The following is a 21,117-nucleotide window of genomic DNA, read 5'->3' as shown; positions in this document are numbered from 1 at the left end:
AAATGGTAATCTTATTAAGTAACCTAAAACACAAAACCAAGGAGGAAATTAGGAAATTTAGAAGGCCTTCTACCTTTGACAGAACAGCCAAGTACTAGGACCTGACAGGTACGATAAAGAGCTTAGATGTTTTTCTGATATTATTCTTAGCCATAAGCCCTCAGGCTTTGTTCTACATGCTTAGTTAAACTGTTTTTATCTTACATAAATCCTGGTAAGCTACTTTAAGACCCATCAGACTACCTCAATTGCCATTTAAGTGTTTTTTTCTGCACTAACTGCTTCTTGTTAAATAGTTTGACATTTATGTGTCTAGACTTAGGTTGTTTTGATATTGATTTTGTACAGAATGATAATGGAGCATAGTGGCAATATTACTTTTGCTGTCACATCGAGCAGCAATATATCTCTTTGAACTTCTTAAATTGGAAGCAAAATCTACACATATGTAAGTTTAAATTTAGTCAGTTCTTCAAAGCTGTGATTTTGCCTTCCTAGTTTTTTTTTTTTTTCCCCTGCAACTACCATTTTTTCCTTATGGTGCCAAAAAAAAAAAAAAAAGTAGTATTTTTTGAGGAAAATCTCTGAAAAATAATGGAGCTTCCAGATCAGTATTTGTGCAAGAATAAGCACCGTGGTATCAGCAACCCTTCCACTTTTCCTCCCTTACTGATCACCTTACTGTGGGAATGGAAAGCAGCCTCCTGCAGACACTCAAAATATCCATTAAAAAAGCCAGTCATTTTTAAGATAGTTACTGCTATTTGTTAAATAAGATGAACTTTATGGCTTTGTTTTCTTTTTATTGTGTTTTAGTCTTTGACAACAGTCAGTTCAAAATGCTGAAATAAGTCCTGTTACTTTGAATAGAGCTATATAATGAATGACATTTTTAAGCAGGAAAGAAGGTGATGTCATCTTTTTTCAGAAAAAAAAAAAAAAAAGACCACAAAACATGATGTAGAATATTTCATACTGTGAAATACACAAACCAGCAAAAGGAAAGCCAACTGCCAGCAGCTCTGCTCTTGAGTCATTCACATTAAATATTGTACTAATTTTGTATGCCGAAACCTTCAGAACCAAGTTGATGACAGTGTTGACCTTCAAAACTGGCCTGGTATTTGCCTCAGCATTTGTTTCAAGCCTTTGATACTGTTAGGATCTGGAAGTCATATTTTCTGAGTAAAAGGAAAGAGATTTCATGTGGAAAGAGCTGAGAGGCTTTTCATGCTGTTTCGTCCTATGCCTCTTCCATCAGTGTACAGGAGCTTCTGCTTCTTTGTCTTCATCTTTTCATGGTTTTCCTTGGTATTGTTTGCCACAGTATTTCCTTCTATACCATCAGAGACAAGAAATTTTTTGTTAAAGCTGATATATCTCAAGTCATTAATAAAGCTTCCAAGATTAAACACATAAATTGATCTGTAATATAATATTTTCCTGACATGTAATATGTAAGACAATATTTTCCTAGCATTTACTGGCAGTAAGAAAATCATATACAATCAGCCTTTCTTTCCCCCATCTATCGCTATTTATATCAACTGGAAGACATCGATGTGCAAGATTCACATCATTTCTAGCACTTGTGTACTTAGTGTTTTTTTTTTTTTCCTAGGGAAACAAAAGAATTAGCTCAGTTAGATGAAGTCTGGCCAGCTCCACTGTGGCAATTTAAGACATTTAAAATAGGCTTTTGACTCAGGCCTTGAGTCTACAGAATACAGCAAGTGATAAACTAAGATAAAAATGACACAGTCAAATAGATCTGATTGTAACAGTGAAAATACAGAAAGCACCAGATTACTTTTATATTTGCTTAATGTAAGAAATTGAAATGACAGTAAGCCCTGGTTAATCATTGCTCCCCATGACATTATAAATGTAACTGAACAGATGTTCAATTTGTAAATTATGTGTTTGTGTGTGTTGTAACTAAAAATAAAATCTCATGGTTATTTTGACAGAGGAAATATATAGCATTCAGGTACTTTTAGCTAAAGCTAATCTAAATAAGGAATTCAAAACTTTTAAATCCATGTAATAAGACTGAAGACTTTAGCTCTATTTTTCATATTATCCTACCTTTTTTTTTTTTTTTTAATACAAATAAATACATATAAAACTACTTTCAGCTTCTATTGAGACCTAAAATAACGACTCCAATAATTTCCATGGCAATAGAGAATTTAATTTTTCACTAATTCTAACAGCATTTAGGTGTAAGGACTTCTCAGCTATTTATTACTTTCCTACTGTTAAATACATTGAGCTGATTGACAGTCAAGTTCACTGCACATTTTTGCATATACCTAATGGCTTGACTATTTTAAGTAAGAATAAAATTTCCAATGAAATACACCTATTCCAGGTATTCCAGTGACTACTTCAGTTTTTTGTAATCCTTGTGTAAAGATGATGGCTTTGAATTTGAACTGTAGTTTCAGGTAGAAATGTATGTTGCTTCTAGATTTAGTTCAGCAAAACAACATTTTATTTTCTTTCCAGAGCTATCCAGAGCTACCCTATTCTTGTCCTCACTTTTTCTCTTAGAAAAAAAATATTCAAGCCTTTAAACTTCAGTACTCTTCACACCTTCTAATGATGAACATGACAGAGCAACATAAAGTAGTAAATACACACAGAAATAGGGGTACTTCCATAAGTCACTTATGGTACATTATGATATATTATAATACCCAATGATACATCGAGGCTAACACAAAATTCTTGATGTCAATTGTATCTTCTAAAAATTCACTCTACATAGTAGCAAATAATGTGGTTTTTTTTTTTTTTTTTAATAGATATTTAACCTTGAGCAGGTCAATGCACATGGAAATGTTCTTTCATTTATAAACCAAGTGTGCCCACATGTTCTTTGATTCCCACAGCAAGAACCATATTCTCTTGCAGCTCCTGCCTCCAGGAGTACTTCGGTATTTCCCTAAGTCCTGCCTTTTCTCAGCTTGCCCTAAAACCATTTTATGGAGAAAAATAATCACCTGTGATTACTCAGTTTACTTCATGTGATAAGATACAACCCACTTGAACAGAAGTGAGAACATGATTCAATGTTCTACTTCTGCAGGTATTTGCATGGAGCATGCCTTTCAACAAAGATGAGACATCTTCCTCACGTAGGGTGAGCACATGTAAATGCTCCTCATTGTTTCTTCAGCCTATCTATGTTTGGAGCTTTCTGGTTACTTGACTTTAGTTAGCAAGACTTTTAGTTAGCAAAGGAAAAAGCCCAAATCTTCAAAAATAAGTGAAAAGAAGAATACATTTTATGGGAAATAGTCCTATGCTAACGTAATTAAACATCTTTGAATCAGAACGAGCTCACAGGCAACGTAAATCCACGTCTGTTTACAGCATAGCAAATAGATATCTTTACTGCATGGATAATACTCTGTTCTGGCAAGTAGTACACAAATAAGGTTTATTATCTTCCTTAGTCGTGGCCAAAAACTTAAAGCGGTTGCTGGTTGTAATAATTGTGATATTTTATACACTTGTGTAACTAATTTGACCTCTAATTGTTTTAGTTTAAGTAGTTTTGTTTTCATTACATTAGGTAGTCTTCTACTTAGTTGCTTAATGTAGTTAACAAAATAGATACAAATGGAAACCTTCAAGGACCAGATGTTTCTTTCATAGACTGCAAAGACCACGGGGTACATTATAGACAACTTAATAAGCCTAACAACACAGTGGTGGTCCTCAGAACCTACCCATGTTAGTTCTCATAAAGTTCTACTAAAAGATCTAGTCCCATAGGATTCACTGAATAACAGCCTTGTACATCTACTCCATAAAACTGCTAATGTACTTTCGCACTTTCAAAACAGGTTGGTAAACACTCATAAAATCTGACTACAGAAACTGTAACAGAATAATTAACTTAAGTAATATTGCCATTCTTCTGCCTGAAAACAGCCATATCACTATCTGTGGCCTTTCTGTAGCACCTAAAGATCATCTTACACATTACCATAGAGAAAACAACAAGGTACCAAACCACATTGCCACTTATTTTCTAGAACTTGTAATAAAGAATTGTGCTGAGTGCAGCAGCAGGAAAGAATAGACCAGTGGATGATGGCATGACTCTTAACAGCTCACATGGTTGTCACATGGAGAACTGGCAGCTTTCAGAATTGTGGACTATCCTGGAGTCCGGATACCTCGTGTTTCCTTGGATAGCCCACTCTCACACAATCTCTAAATTACATGGGCATCCCTGCCCTGTAGTTGAGAACTTGGAACATTATCTTGACTCTGCAATCCTGGTTGCCTCAGTCAGAAGTTGGCTCACAGCTCCCTGTTAGATATCTGAGAGCACTGATGACACCTCAGCTATTCACAGATGGGACAAGTGGTTGGCAGTAATTGCTGAATTTCACCTCATTTAAGAGACATCTTCATACTAAGATTTTTCATTTTGCAGATATGTACTGATTCCTCAAATACATATATAATGAATATACATATAACAAATATCAAGGAACAAGAGGGTGTCTTCCTTCTAGGCTGGAAAGTTAACAGATTTCTGTGACTGAAAAATCATAGAACTTGAAAGTACTGCGTGTATTAGTGCGTCAGCAAAGGCCAACAGGTCTTAACATGAAAATCTCTATTTCTCATCTGCCACAGAAAGCCAGGGAGAAATGTAGCCTGAGGGCTTGAAAATGCTCCATCTTGGCATCATCTGAGGTTTTGAATACGGCTACAACTGGAAGCAAGTTTGTAGAGGCAAAAACAGCTTCTGGGGAAGAAAATGCTTGAGATCAATGCACTGAAGAAAGAAAGAAAAACAAGAAGGCAGAAGCCGGAGATATGAGCTCAGGAGTACATCAGAAAATGACTGTTAGATGGAAATGTGATGGAGAGCTGCAAATTTCAGTGAAGATACTGAAGAGAAGACGACAAATTTTGAAAGAGCAAATAGACAAATGCGAATAACAAGAACAAAACCAAAAAGCATGGTGAGACATAGCACACTAGAAAAGACCAACGAAAAGGTATGTTCAAGTCTGTGCTTATCAGAGTAAGCAATGGCTGGGGCAATAGAGTCTGTCCAGAATGCATCAAGTGGATTTTGTGAATTGGTTTTATGTCTTCAAAGGACAATTTGAACTCCATCTTTGATGTCTGGATGATCATGAACTGTCCAAGTGAACCTCAGGAACGTGTCAGGGAGATTTGACAGTCCAGAAATTGAACAACTATTCCTGCTTTTTTATTGGGATAGTTATAAACAAGTATCAAGTGTATATAGTGACAACTACTATAGAACTATTAAATAATAATAAGGAAATGAGGAATATGGTACTTGTTCCCTCTTTCCATCCAAAATAAAAACATAAGTTTCCCCGTTGGATGTCAGACTTCTGCCTACAGACTGCAATAATGAAGAGGAATAGGTGTAGTTAAAAATAACTATCAGAATAACAGCTCTGGTCCTTTGTCATCCAGCTGGAAACCACACTGATTTGAAAACTGGACACTTGACAATGGCAAAATGCTCTAACCTGACAACTCACAGGCTCTACAGGTGAATCAGATATGGAGTTACAATACTCAATAAAAATAACAGTTGGACAGATATTGAGTCAATAAAATGACGGCAGCCAGGCATACAATATAATACTGTACAGATGTAGGTGTATTCCTCTAAACAGTTTGCACTCTGTTTCAACAATAAAAATGTGACATTTCCAGTAACCACCACCAGCCAGATGAGAGAAGAGATTATCCAGATGTTTTCAATATAAAACATACCATCCTAAAATCAATTGATATTTCATACTCTTTGTGTTCTTTATTCCTGCAGATGCAGGAAGTATTAATGGCGACATGATTGTATGTTACAGTAGTTTAACAAAATAGTCAGGAAGACGAGCTATATTAGCAACATTATTTGGACATTTAATAGCATTTATCCTTTTAACTTCATTATAGTGGAATGCCCCACAGCCCAAAGAGAGTTATTTTTAACATGACTTCAGACAGAAAGGAGTAACTTTTCATATGGACACGCAGTGGCCTCTTTACACAGATATATTACTAAGGCTCCAGGGTACAACAGTAAGGGGCTGCCACTTCTGTCTCCCCTCTGCCTTCACTTTTTCCTGCAATCACTCCATGTGGTCAGTACTCTCCGGTTTCTCCCTAAGGTCAGAAATAAAAGTCCCTGACCCTGAGGCCTTCACAGCTGTTACCATTCTCCAGATGTCAGCACCCGCCTGTCCCCTCTTCCTCCTTTCCTCTTCCAAAAAAAAAAAACCCAAATTGATTTAATTTTACATCTTTTCTACATTCCCCTTCAGAAAGCTATGCGAACTACTTCAAGAAACCAAGCATGTGTGTTTGTATATGTATTTGCATATGAGTGTCCCTGAAAATGCTTTTTTTTTTTTTCTTTTTGCCAGTGAGGATCCTCCTTCTCCTAGGAAGGGACAAAATGGAAGGAGAGACCTTGTCCCCTGTTGCACACAGCAGGGCCATAGGATGCCATTAGATGCTGGTGATTCCATTCATGCCATCTGGCACAGTGTCCCACATTACCCTCAGGTAACCAGCCTCACTATCATCATTCCTCACTTGCTGAGTAAGCATGTTTGTAGGCTTGATTACATAATGATTTGTTCTGCTTTTGTTTCTCTTTTCTTCTTTAAGAATTTACTATATTTTTTCCCTACACTTCATTTGAGTTTTCATCTTTTCAGCCCAGAGTTCCTATTCTACTCTTTTCCTTTGCTCAACTACTCCTTTGCCTCAGATGTATTTTTTCTTTTGTCTCCCCCTTCACTTCTTTTCCCTAAGATTTATAAGCCCATCTGTCTTTGTTCAGTTATTTGGTGTTGAGCAAGACTGATGATGTTTCATCACACCCCACTGGTCCTAGCAGTTACTCTTGCTATTGCATCCTCTCCTACCTCTTAATTCTTTTCCTCTTAGAACATGAATACCATTACTTGTACTTCACACTTTTTTACCTCAAGCAAGAGAAGGAAACATGCTTCTCTGCTTCCAGAAATGCCTCCCTCCTTTGTAGTAATATTAATTTTTACTAGACTCTCTATAATTTTTATTTTTTTAGTGCAAAACAGGCTCTGCTCTTCCCATCTCAGTACTGTCACTCATAGGTACTTTTCTTGATTGTCCTTTCTTTCAAGGATCCATACTAAGATATCCACTGCACATGCAAAGAACTGACATGCTTATCTTACCCCATTCTATTGTAGAATTATGGAATTATCAGCTATTTCACAAATTATAATTTTACTAAATTTGTAGTTTTCATCATTTTTCATGAGGCATCTTCATTGCTCCTGGTTTTGCCCATATTCTCATATGGTTCTTCCATAGACTCTGCCAGTCTCAAATCAAGTGTGCCAGTTCATATTTAACTGTCATCTAGGTTAACATCAGATGAAGTTACAAGGTCTTCTACAGCTATATGCTAGCCTTATCCATTTCTACAGTGTGTTCATTGTACTTCTGGTAAAACCACCTTAGAGTTTACAGCTTTGGTTAAGTCACCTTCATCCCCTCTCCATGTCTCATCCTGTAAAGGTTTTCTCCTTCTTGTAGAACATATATATGTTTTTCCCTCTTTTTGTAGTTGTTTATTTATTTTAAAAAAATCTCATACCATTTTGCAGTCTTATGTTAATACTCTTCTAGAAAAACAAAGAAAATAGCAAATGCTACAGTCATTCTAATCCTGCAACACAGTCAATTGGCTAGTGTACCAATCAATTTGTATTTTAAGAATGAAGCACTTCTTTATTCTTCAAATTCTGTTCAAGTATTTACAATAAAAATCAACCTTGACACTGCAAGGTAGTCAACTTATATATTCATATTAAGTTTCCTTTTCAGCTATTGGAAGACACGACTGCCAGCTGATCTTAATGCAATAATTTATCTCTTTTTATTATAATAGTGCCTAAGGATTATTACAAAAGTCACTGTGCTGAACTGATGAGTTAGTTAGGGAAGGAAGAAATGGCCAGAAGTTCAGGATGTCAAACTCCTCTGTAAACTAGGAGTAATCTTTTTCACATTGCTCGACTGACTGCTGCACTAGACATGTGGCTGAGTGACTGAAGAACTCTTTCAAGTAGGCAAATAGTCAGTTCTCTATTGTATGAGCTAGTCTGACAAAGACAGAGTGTATCTACAAGGCTCTATCATTGTCTGTCTTAACTTTACTATGATCTCTACCTTCTTTCCAACTCCTGCTAGAAGCTGAACACTTCAGAATCTTCCACATAGCCTGTTTGGCAGAGATTTCTCACACACAGTTCTGGCTACATAAAAATACGAATTACTAACAAGTATGTCATTATAACCATTACACAAGAAAACATTATAAAAATGGTAAAAAATTCAGATATTCAATTTGGTCTATTTCAAAAATAATAGAAATATTATTAAAAATTTACCTACTACAAAACATTACTTCATATTAATATCAATGAATCATTCTAAAATAAAAATATAATTATATAAGAAAAGAGGATCATTCTGTTGGTCTACATGCAATAATAAACAACAAAGATGACAAAGTTGACAGAATTCTACTTGTAAGTGTCCAAAAAGTGAAAGTGCTGTTTTCCGCTCTCCTTCCATCTTCTGTTCTAACTGGGTGGTCCCATATCACAACCCTGACAGCCTGCACTGCTCATTTGTGTAAGAGCAGGCATGTCCAACCTGCAATCTGCGTGCAGATGGGCACTGTTGGCAAGGTCGCCTGACTTCTGTCCTGTGAAACTTGTCCTTCACTGCTGCTGCAGCTCTGTCCCACTGCATGGCCTGGCCCAGCCCCAGGAATACAACCATCACTCAGCAACAACAAAACACCAGTGAGCTATTAAAGCTGTCTGAGCTGAAATCAGGGCATGGGGAGGGCACAGCGTATTGCTGACTCAAATTATAGCAAGTAATTGTATGCATTTTGATTTGCTGGCTAAATACGGTCCTGTGAACAGCAAAAAATATGCAGCCCTGCTTTCTGTTTTGATACAGGAATTTGAGAACAGGTTTTAAGATTGCAAAAAAAATATATATTTTTAAATATATTTGGAACTCCATTCTCAGTAAATTACCTCAGAATTTTCAAATGGAGTATAAAGTTGCAGACATTCAACTCAGAAATCTGACCATGTCGCTTTATTTTTATGAGCCCTATCCCACCAGAGAAAAACATCCCTCTCTTCACAGTAGCACTGTACTCATGCAATTGCTTTTTGGCAGTATGTATACCTGTGAACATCTATGTCCAAGGACAAAATACAGGAAGAATATTTTATCCAAAAAAATCGTTGAACACCTTGAGAACTCAGTGAGAATTGTAGTCACTACCATCAAACCAGACTGATGCATTAATTTAAAATTGAGGTCAAATATCCCATTTGTTCTCTGTTTTTGTTGCACTCTTTTTTTAATGAAAACATTAAAGCTTATAGTAAGTTTTGCTACTTATATACATGAACTACATCATATATTCTATTAAAGATGCTTTGAAAGTAATGCCTTCTTTATGATGTTGGCCCTTAGTGTCAGAAGCAGACGTTGGTGGTATAGCAGTAGAGGCTGAATCTTTCCACCAATATCCCATAACATTCTGTTGCTGTGTAACAGATGGCAGCAAAAGGGCAGTCTGACAAAGTAGTATCTGACATAGAAGTGTGTTTGAAGAAGAGATTTATCACCAAATTCCTCCATGAGGGAAAAATGACACCCATTAACATTCATAGACACTTGTGAATGTTTATGGAGACAAAACAATTGACATGAGCACAGTGAGCTGGTGGGTGGTGCATTTCAGCAGAGGTGACAGTGGGTAACCTCTACTGTTGCAGATATTTATAAGCACAGCATACAGGCTCTTGATCACTGCTGGTGAAAATGCACAGATAATGGTGATGACAGTGGGGAAAAACAGTGTGTTGTAGCTGAGATTTTTTCTCTATAAAACAGTGCTATTGTGTTCTTTGTATCAATTATAATTCCCATGGAAATTGATAGAAGGCATTACTTTTGGAGCACTCCTTGTGTATGTGGCCCAAGAAAATTCCTGTTCACTCAGTGCAGACCATGTAAACCTAGAGGTTGGACACCCACAGGTAAGAGCATTATAGCATGTTATTCTTAGTTTTCCCTTCCGTATTTGCTCACAGCCAAGGTAATTTTTGTAGGAGCTCCCTGCACACCTCTGCACTTTCTCTCACAGCTGAATTAGACAAGTGAAAGCATTGCCCACACTGAGGAGCAGGTCAATGACAACAGCACAGTGGGTTGGTGAAGGAATGGAAAGTTGAGGAGGATGGCTGCAGACCCCGCTGCACAAAACCTCAGAGAAAAGAATGGCAAAGTGTATCAGAAACCACCACGCTTCACTGTAGTGCAGTATAACACCAAAGAAATGAGAGAATGAAATGTAAATTACGAGTGGGAAAAAGCAGATGTTCTTCCTCCAGGGTATAAACAGAGCTATAATTACAGAGAGCAATGACATCCTATCAAGCAGAAGAACATTAGCTATGCAGATGAGAGCACAACAAATAAATTGACAACAAATATGATTATTTTCCTTTGTAGAAATTAAGTAAAGAGAAAAGGCATAGGGGCATCCTTAGGCAAAATGAAATGGTAACAGCGCAGACAAAAAAGAGCTAGGAACAAAGAAGCAGAGAACAGTTTCATTTTCAAGGAAGTATGATGTTCAATAACAATAGCAAAACTGAATATTGAGTACCTCACATGGAAGAAAACCTCATAAATACCTTACCAGATCCCAGTGAATGTAACAGTATACTCAAATCTTGTTTTATGTGAAATGTCCCAGAATCAACAACCAGGTCACAGCTGTATCAGAGCAACCCACTGTGTTTGATGGGAACATACCTGTATGAAAGTCGACTTAGATGCATATTAAAGTGTTAATCTCTAAAACAACAGTAAAGTGCAATGTTCATATATTCAAGCGCCTACCACTTTCTCATCTAGCCAAGCACAAAATCACTTATGCAAAATTAACCTGAAGCTGTACAGTTAATTTTGCATTATTCCTTGAACATCACTCCCTCCCTCCCAACACAAACACATACAGAAGATTCTCTTCTGCTAGGATTTGCTATACCTAGAAAAGTTTGGAAATGTTAATTAATTTCCTTTTTTTTTTTGTAAGAGTATCTTTTAATATCAAAATACTGATGCAAGACTGAATTGGTAAAACTCAGAGCAAAATCCTCAATTCCTCAGCTCCATGTTAGCTTTGATGTATACAAGTTAGAGGTGAGCATGAGCCTGCAGGTTCTCAAGGAAGTCCATGTTATATTAACAGTTAGGAAGATGAACAGCCACACTTTTCTAGCCCGCATCTTTTTCAAAAGAAAATAGAATCTAACTCGAAGGTATCATCATCTTCAGAACTGCTTATAAGATTCATTCAGTAACAACTGTGATGTCCCACCAAATGGAATGAATATTTGTGCCAAAAACATTAACTGAAATAAGTAGTGTATCTGTTTGGCCTTGTAGAGCTCTTTCCTGATGTTAATGCTTGAGACCAAGAAAATTTGATGTGAATTCATTGAATGTAGCACCAAAAAAAAAGTTTGAAAATGTGATTCTGACCCAAAATCTCATGATGTTTCTACACAAGGCATTGACTATCTTAACAGATCAGCCCTTTCAGTGCATTTGGAATCATATTTGCCAAATTCCAGAGGAAGAGTTTTCTTGAATACTTTTAGCTCTTTGTTACATTGCAGGATCAGCACAACTGTGGGAGAGAAAACTCAGATAGTTCATTTGTCTTTCATAGCATGAGACAGTACTGAGATAAAAGGGCAGTCAAAAGATAAATGGGGATGAGGACCCTGAGCATAACAGCTGCTGCTGGTCCAAGAAAGCAGTACTGGTCACAAGGGAATAAGCAATTGTAGTGGCTGTAGCTTGAGAGCTCAAGGACAGAGAACTAAGCTCGTATCCCATCCACTGAGTACCTGTGACAGCAGTGGCACATGCTGGGCTGTATTTTAACATGATTGGGATGCTTACTGTTAAGATGTAATGCCTCCAGCTAGAATAGATGAGAACATGCCCAGAAGAACTTTTCCAGTGAATAGAAAGAGAAAGACCAAAGGTACAAGTAGACCTACTAGTAAAGTGATGGACTCAATAACAGAAAAAGATTTACGTACTTATAAGCAGATGTATGGATTTAAATACCAGAAGTAGGCAAGACACATTGGGCTGCTTTACTGTCACACTGCAAAACAGACTTTTTGATTCTAAGATAAAAAACAAATACAGGTATTAAACAATGAGTTAGCTGAGTTGTATGGGAACATTGGCCAAACATCCATAAGAACTGATACAGGCTACTACTGTTCTTTGTTAACCTTCATGTGCAAAAACATCTCCAAACAGCCCAGGGAAAAAACAAACCTGGAGTAGTTGTTTACATTTCATTTCTCTGTCTATCAGCCCTATTTTGATGTAGGATTGACAAGCACAACCCCCACTCCTCAAAATAAAAATCCATACAGACAAAAGAAAAAAATCCTGATTCCATAAAGTATTAAATTGACAAAGATCATCAAAACAATATCCTAAAGGAGAGAAATTTTCATGGGCATTCTGTCAGCTGTCAATCACAAACTTTTATTATCCTTGCCTGGCTTCTATGATTTGCCCTTTGTGAGGGTTGCAAGAGGAATTCTGCTTTTTTACTTCCATTTTTGGTTTGTTTTTGAAAGAGAAATTTTGCTGTCAGCATCCATATGATGATCCCTATGCACCTGAAATAGGAGACAGCACACAATACAACAGAAAAGCAAGCAAAGTATTCAAAAAAATAATATGGTTCTGAAATATGAGCACATTCACAAGATTCACATATGCCTCATCACTGAGTGATTATTTAACACTTATTGAACATTCTCTTCTCCTTGGGTATTATGCCTGCTTGCTTGTGGTTACTCATTCTTCTTTCTTCAGAAGTCTCTACCAACTGATTTCTAAAATCACATTAAAAAAAAGTCCATTTCCCACCTCTCACATCAAATACTCAGCAGTAAGTAGTCCATCTTATCCTCCAGTCTGGTTTTGCAGTGGAAAGAAAGAAAAAGCCTTAAGAAGTACCCACATTCATATGAGGAGATTATTTTAGAGACATTCAAATGCTCATTGGGAAAAAAAAAAAAAATTTAATGTTTTAGAATTATGGAGAAATATGTGATTGATTCAATTTGTTATGCTGTGTGTGTGTGTGAATGGCAGTCTTGGGTAATACCAGCTTCATATTATCAAGACAGAAATATCTTTCAATTGGAACTATTTTCTTGAGCTATATTTCTTCTCTGACTTTACAAACTTTAACATTACTGACTATTTTTCCACTCATGAAGGGAAAACATACAGCAAACTGAGGAGCATACAGCAAATGCATGAAAACACACTGTAGAAATCTGTTCACAATGTATTTTAGCCAAAAGCCTCTACTAAATTTAATACTTAATTTAAAAAATAACAACAACAAACCAACCACTTGCAAGTGCTTTAAAATGAAAATATATATGTAAATTGCAGATTGTTTATTGGTAAATTATGATTGTAAAAGTGGAGTTGGAAAGTCAATTTCCCTCTAGATACTTATGTTTGGTACTTATTAAAACAAATTTAGTAGCTTAATCCTGCTCTCTTGTTGTCAACTTCACAAAGTCATTACACAGTCTCAAACTGCTGCAGTCTGTGGTTAAAAGGAGCATGCCAGAGAAAGTACACAAGTGTTATCATAGGTCACAACTGACATGGTAGGTACAGGGCAGATTTACACACACAAGAGATTCCATAACATCTGCTCACACTTTGTGTTGCTCAAGTCTATTATTGGGTTTGTTCTTTAAAGAATCCTGAAGTTGTTAAAAGGGCAAAAAATTGCTTAGAAAAACTAAAACACAGGAGATTTGTGTAATTCCACAATGAATGGAAGTACCCTTATTTCCTACTTTATGATGACTCACCAAAAGGTCTTCTGATGACCATCATGATATTTCTGAGTTCTCTAATCTGTCAGTGTCCATAGACCTTCTGCGGTCCTTGGGCCTTCCCATCCTCATCATGCCTGCTGTGTTAGCTTGGGGAAAAGCCCTTACTTACTTGTTCCCCTCAGTCTTTCTCTTGTCCCTCTTCAAATTTCCCTCTGTATACTCTACCATACTAACCTACTTTATTTCAGTATCCTCCTTCCTGGAACACTAAAATGTGATGGAAAGCACAGCAGTGACAGTGGGATAACAAAGTCCTAGGCTGCAGCAAGTGAAGATAAGCCCAAGCGCAGCAGCCATGGACACATTATCAAAGGAAATAAGCTGCTTACCCTTGTGAGGCCTCAATGAAGCAGAGATCTCCAGAGAAAAACCTCTACCTTCACTGCCAACCTTTAAATGAAATATGGGAATGACTGGATCCTGGCTCCACCCCTCCCTCAGATGCATTGCATGCACCTGAGCTTTCCTGGTTGGCTCTGCCTTCCCAGCAGGTGCTCAATCACTGTTTCAAGCTGTGACTTAGCATTTCTGCCACACTTCCCTAAATCACAATACCTCTAGAGAAAATGTAGTTTTACTTCATTTTACATGTACGTTTTCCTAATCTTCCACTTCCATATTGCCTACAAATGCAATCACACCCATGATTCATTACAACTTGTCTTTTTTTTGTGCATGTCTGTTCAATGGTTTTGAACAGTTGAACAGCTTAGACCAACATGATTAGAATCATTCAAAATTGACAACAGAAGTTATTAATAAGTCAGATAACAAACTTCACTGGGCAATCATAAAATAAATCTTTGGAACAGTATTTAAAAGCTTTTATTATGCTATATCTGAAAAATCAATAGCAGTCAGTCATGTCTCTGGTGATTAACACCTTATAGTGACTACTTACCATTACACATAGTTTCAGTCAATAGAGGATTCAATAGCAGGCTGCTTTCTGTATAGTATAGTTGCAAATACACGTCAATGTGAGCTATATGGACTGAAAAACATGAATAGATAACCATGATATTTACAAAATACTTCTCAGGTATAAAGGAGTACAATGCTATTCAAAGGGTAAAGATCCATTGGAATTATTTTCACCCATAGTTGCAGTTATTTCCAAAACAGTAAGGAAAGTTAATAGTCTAGAGGTTTGTAACATCTTCTAAATCAGGGTCCAATCATCTGAGGAAGAAGAACTGAGATGAAGGGAAATGCGGTCATGTACGATCCATCAAACAAACCTCAGGCAAAGAGAAATGTTTAAAATCTTGTACACATACAAACTGAAGAGGCTCTTCTGTAAATGTGCTCTGAAGTGTGTATGATTGAAGTTTTGGTGCTATGGTTACAAGAGCACTTACATCTACGCAGCTAGGTATTGAGGAAGGATTTGATCTTGGTTGTGTGTATAAATATGGTTTTATTTTTTGTCATCGGTATCCATGTAATTTTTTTTTTCATGCAATAAGTAGATTAACTTTGGGATATTCCATTAATAACATGTTGTCCTTGAATGCAGTAATCAAAAATATTTTTCCAAGGTATGCAAAACTTATCTCTATGAAACTGCAGATATAGCTTAGAAGTTGGTAGCACTGAGTTGAGTGTGGAATAAATGTCTTCTAGTCAACAAAGCCAGTGACAAAGCCTCATGGTATGCATCCCAAAGTCCTGAAAGGAATTTATGACAGCCTCATACATCTTTTTAAATAAAAGGCAGTTCTGAAGTTTAGAAATAAGCTAAACACAGCCTCACTGTATCTTCTCATAATGCAATGTGGTGAGAAACATGAAAGTTGCAAGAGCTTGAAGCATACTGGGATATCCTCTGCCAGATGTATGTGTCCCTTACCTCATCTAGCCTCCCTTTTTTTTTTTGGTTTGTTTGTTTGTTTACAAGCCATCCATATGGCAGCACCATTAAACATGTCATAAAAAGACTACTCAAGTGGTTGTCTTGTTACGCTAATGAAATAACATGTTTTCAAAACCTTGCCATTCCAACTGCCATCTGTTATGAGAACCAAGCCTATCAGGATGCCATTTCATGTAAAGTTTAAGTGCCTCACCAGTGAATATAATTAACCATAATAGCATTTTATTAGCTTTAGTTACAACTGCAACTAAAATAACACTTTGCAAGTCATGCCAGTACACATAAAAGAAAAAGCAAGTACAATACATCAGCTAGGAAGGAGACAGCTATTCCCAGCAATTGCCCTTTTGTCTGGCCTAGCCAGCAGGAGTAGGAGATAATCCTTAAAAATCACTGCTACAGGGCATAAGCATTGCCATCGGGAGGAGAGCGAGGCAGGGGGTGACTGCTGAAGAGTACTGAGGGAAGCCAGAAGTTGGGCTGAGCTGCAGGAGGAACGTCCTGGAGATCCACACAGGGCAGAGAAAATTATGGCTGCTATATGCTAAAGTAAAGAAGGATCTCTTGGCCAATTTTGTGGATTTGACTTCTTTTCACTGGAAGGAGTGCTGACACAGGGATCTCAGTTGGGATTAGGACTATGGTGATATCTAGGAGGATGGCCATAACATGTAGCTGCAAATGGTATCCCCTCCAAATAGCAGAGTTGTAATGATCATTGATATTAAAACTTCACAAGGTTTGACTGCCCTCTTCATAACTTTATCTTTGTCTCCATAAAGTAATCTGAGGATCCTAACACATCTAGTATTAAATAGGTCGATGGCCCTGCATGTGGCAGGGGGGTTGGAGATTCATGATTCTTGAGGTCCCTTCCAACCCTGTCCATTCTGTGATTCTGTGACTCTGGGATCTGTTCCCTGACATCCAACCCAGATCACAGCTGGAGGAAGATAAGCAGGAAAGAAAGAGAAAGTATAATACTTAATGAAATGAAAGAGGGCGGGGAAAATGTGCACAGTATACCAAATGGAGGGAAAGTGGAATACCTGCACAGAGGTAAACAGCTACACTAAAGGAGTGAAGCATTCAGTAAGAGAAAAATCTCTTGAATTCTGTGTGCTATTGATGGCATCCATGGGTTCTTACTGGAGTTTCTGAAGACAGTTATGTATTTTGTGTATGTAGAAGACATTAGGTTATATGTGACTGGTTTCCTCTTGCCTAGGAAAGATCTAAAATATTGTTGGATGGATCTTATTACGCTGTTCTGTACCTAGAAATACTCCAGAAATGAGTGCTTTGGCTGTATCTGCCCCCTTTCCCCTTTCTTGTGACCATTTTCTACTTTTATAATGCCCATTGTAACACATTACTGTCAAGACAGGTCTGTTTCTGCTTAGCTAGTTACTGCTAATGAAAAACAACAAAAACGACAATAAAACCACTTGAAACACATTAAATAGAAATAGATTTTATGTGATAAAAGGAAGCTAGATTTGGCTGAAAATAACTCCTACCTCTTTCAAATTACAGTTCAAACAAAACAAATTTCCTAGTGAATGATACAAAGAAATATAAGCCTAATCAAGGGAAAATTTCTATACTTCTATACTTCTATAACTGTTTTAAATAGGCAAGTTTATAATTTACATCATGAGCAGAGGTGCTGTGCTCCTGAGTAATTTATAACCTTTTTTTTGGGTAGTGAAACTTGTAGTGGGTGAACTTAGTGCTACCTTCAATCACGTTAATTATCAGGGTAGATTGTAAAATTTGAATATGTTCAAAACACACCTTTCTGTCTGGAACACATGCTTTTGCTTCTGTCTTGCAATGTGATTTGTTTAACATATATTCTTACACTGACTTTGACACTGGACATAAAGGAGTCTTATCATTAAGTCAATGTTATCAGTATTTAACACCTAAAAAATACTGTATTTGAAATGCCACACTGTTGCTGATGTTATTTTGTAAATATTACTCACAGAAAGTCTGGATCACATTTTGTCTTTCATATAGAATAACTACAAATAACTACAAAGGAGCAATAGAATGTTTTTGCATTATATGCAGAAGAATATTTTACAGTAATACTACTTTCAATATTGAGTTTATGCATAATATGCTATGTAATCTAATAAATGTTTTGTTTAGCAAAGGATAACGTGAAACAGATAGAAATAATGTCTTCTGTCTATTGTCAAGTGTCTAAGTTGGATCTCTTCTCCTTATACCTTGGGGCTAATGCTTCTAAAACTCATCCAAAACACATCTTAAGTTTCATGTAATTAATGTTTTCTTTCTATAGCCTTCAATCTTTTCATCCCTCTCCATTCAGTCCTGCAGTCTTTTTCTCCTCATCTTCAACTAATTTCCACCTATTCTTCTCCCTAGCAGCATTCTCCCTTGCCTGAACTCAATCCAAGAGACTAACGATTCAAAAAATCTCTTCTGCAGTCCCTGTTTTCCAAGAATCTTTTCCCGGTTAATATTCATCCCAGCATTCACCAAATTCTTATTCCTGTAGTTTGTGCAATGACTTTAACTGCCTCGGATAATGAAGACTGAAATCAGAAAAAGCTTCTACAGAGTGACAAACACAGTTGCTTAATAGGTCCCCTTGAACTGCATGGGAAGTTTGCACGAGAAATGTTATTCATATTATGTATTTTGGCAGAATCACGATGATTAGCTTCAAGACTTCAAAAGAAGACTTTCAAGTGTGGGTTGAGGCTGCTGTGGGATGAGTGGTGGTGAGGGTCTGCATGAATAGGACCAGGATGGGATTTCACTGCCTCTACCCTCCCATCTGTGTTAGGTTCTTAGTGTGGCTGGTTGCTGGAATATCACAAAACTGGCTACTGAGAGCATGGACTGGGAAGATTCCCACTGACCTGGGGCCACCAGAATTGGTGCACTGGAGCTGTGCACAGTTTAAAACACGTAAACCAAGCCTTTCTTGCATTTCTGTCCTCTTTTGTTTGTAAAATCTGTTGAAGACATCTGTTACCTTACACTATATAATGACTATATGCATTACAATTTGGACAATTACAAACCTACAAGCCCTATAAAATTCATTGAAAATCATATACAGAGCCATCTGAGTATTTTTCATGCTTGCTACTATTTTAATTTTTTTTTTTTCCTATGAAACTGAGATAATTATCCTAGCCACAGACAAGTTAAGTGGCTACAATTGCATTTATACCTGGGGACAAACAGTTATTACACCCTAAGTGACAAGATTAAATGCTCAAAAAGATTGTCCATTCAAGCTTTTCTTAATAGTGAAAATACCACTGGAAATTTGGGTGGAGAAAAATGTTATTTATTTAAAAGTTAACTGGAAATTAATTGCCACCCCTTTAGAATTCCCCTGGCACGTTAGAACAAAAAAGTCCAAACCAGAAAATTTGCAATGCCTGGTACAAGTCAGAGTCAGGGGATAAATTCATATTTATTGCTTTCAAAGAAAACAAATCCCTGTTACTAAGTTCACGGTTAAAGACTTCTTTGCAAGTTCCACAGTTATTCTTTGCATAGTAATACCACTGCAGATCTGTTACCTGATCTGATATTATTAATGCCAGTGGGAAAGCTCCAAACACATCCAGAGGCAACAGGTTCAAAACTGCAATTCTCTTTATATTTGATTACATGCATTAGGGAAAATGACAGTGTCTGAGCCTCAGCTGCCACTAGCATGTTCAGTATTTTGCTCGTAAGTATTAGTAGCGCTCCTGTAGTTCTCAAGATATACATATGAGATTATGTTAAAAGTAGCTTTCTTATACTGCTAATGAGCATATCAGATTGTACATGTGTAATTTTGCAGCTAAGAAAATAGCATGTGATGGCAAATCAATAATAACCGTGATTTTCCAGACACGATGGTAGAAGAAACATGACTAAAAATATGTGGTGGCAGAATATGTGAAAGAGTATGTTCAAAATCTATGGCTATTCTCCTTTTGCCTTTCATTGTAAGCACAGACTGGTTCACTGCATTACTGAGAAATTTTCTTCTGTTATGTATTTCCAAACAGAGATGTACTCATTTTCCAAGGAAAGTAAGGAGTAGTGTAATCAATACCAGGCTTATTTCTGAGAAAAAACTGGCTCATTTTTAGAATGAAAATATGTCTTGTGTTAGGAAAGTGTGATTTTCACAAAGCAAAAACTCCAAACCCCCAAATCCTATTCATGAAAAAGAAGAAATAGGGATTTCCATACTGGAGCAAGCCAAAGGCCTGAACATCTCAATGTCCTGTTTGTCAGCACCAGAGCAACTTCAGAGGAAAGCACAAGAGCTCCCTCAGGGAGATTATTTGATACAGTCTATTGCCCCTAGGTTATTTATAAGTGTAATTATAGCTTCAAAAGATGGAAAATGAAATAAGTGCTTAAATTAAAAATTTTAGTATGAGTCTTAAGTATCTAATGATTCTTCCAAGACACTGAATGCAAGACATTGAATACATTTTTGTATACTTCTGATCATAAGGTTATAAGTTACCTTTGCTTAATTTGTTAGCAACAATGTGTGAACAGGAATATATATTAAAATTTGTAAGGCACAGCTGCTAGAGACAGCTCAAATCATCTCAATATCTGCAACTCATTAAAGCATTTCTCTCATTTCTACTGATGACTCAAACATTCGGAGAGAACAAAAAGAGGGAGAGAACAAGTGAGAAAAAAATGAGAAAAGGAGAAAAATATTTCTCATCCAATGGCTAAGCAATTAAAGTAAGACCCACATAGCAGGAGTGCCACTATGGGATCCGGGGGTGCACAGGGATGGTGCACAGCAGAGGGCGGGCAGATGCTATGTCAATGATGCAGACATTGCAAGCTGAAGACCATCAGTGACCGTCAGTGAAGCATTAATCATGATGGCCTACCTGCGAGTGGCCTGATGTTAATGTGAAATGGCAGCTGAGAGCAGCTCCATACAACTTTCTCAGCCTCCCTAAGTAATTGGTAACCTCTGAACCCCGCTCACATGAGTAGCTGGAGAGAGCTGCTCCCAGTTAAGCAGAGAGGTCAAGCTGAAGCCTGATTGTCTGGACCTTCAAACATGTGACCTTCTTCCTCCAAATTTTCTTTCTCACACCTAAAGATCATGCCACTGGCCCCCAAACCTGCACTTTG

Source organism: Phasianus colchicus, chromosome 4 (assembly GCF_987193195.1).
Source record: "Phasianus colchicus chromosome 4, bPhaCol1.hap1.1, whole genome shotgun sequence".
In the NCBI taxonomy this organism is placed as follows: Eukaryota; Metazoa; Chordata; class Aves; order Galliformes; family Phasianidae; genus Phasianus; species Phasianus colchicus.
The sequence above is the reverse complement of the archived record's forward strand: the minus strand, read 5'-3'. Positions refer to the sequence as shown.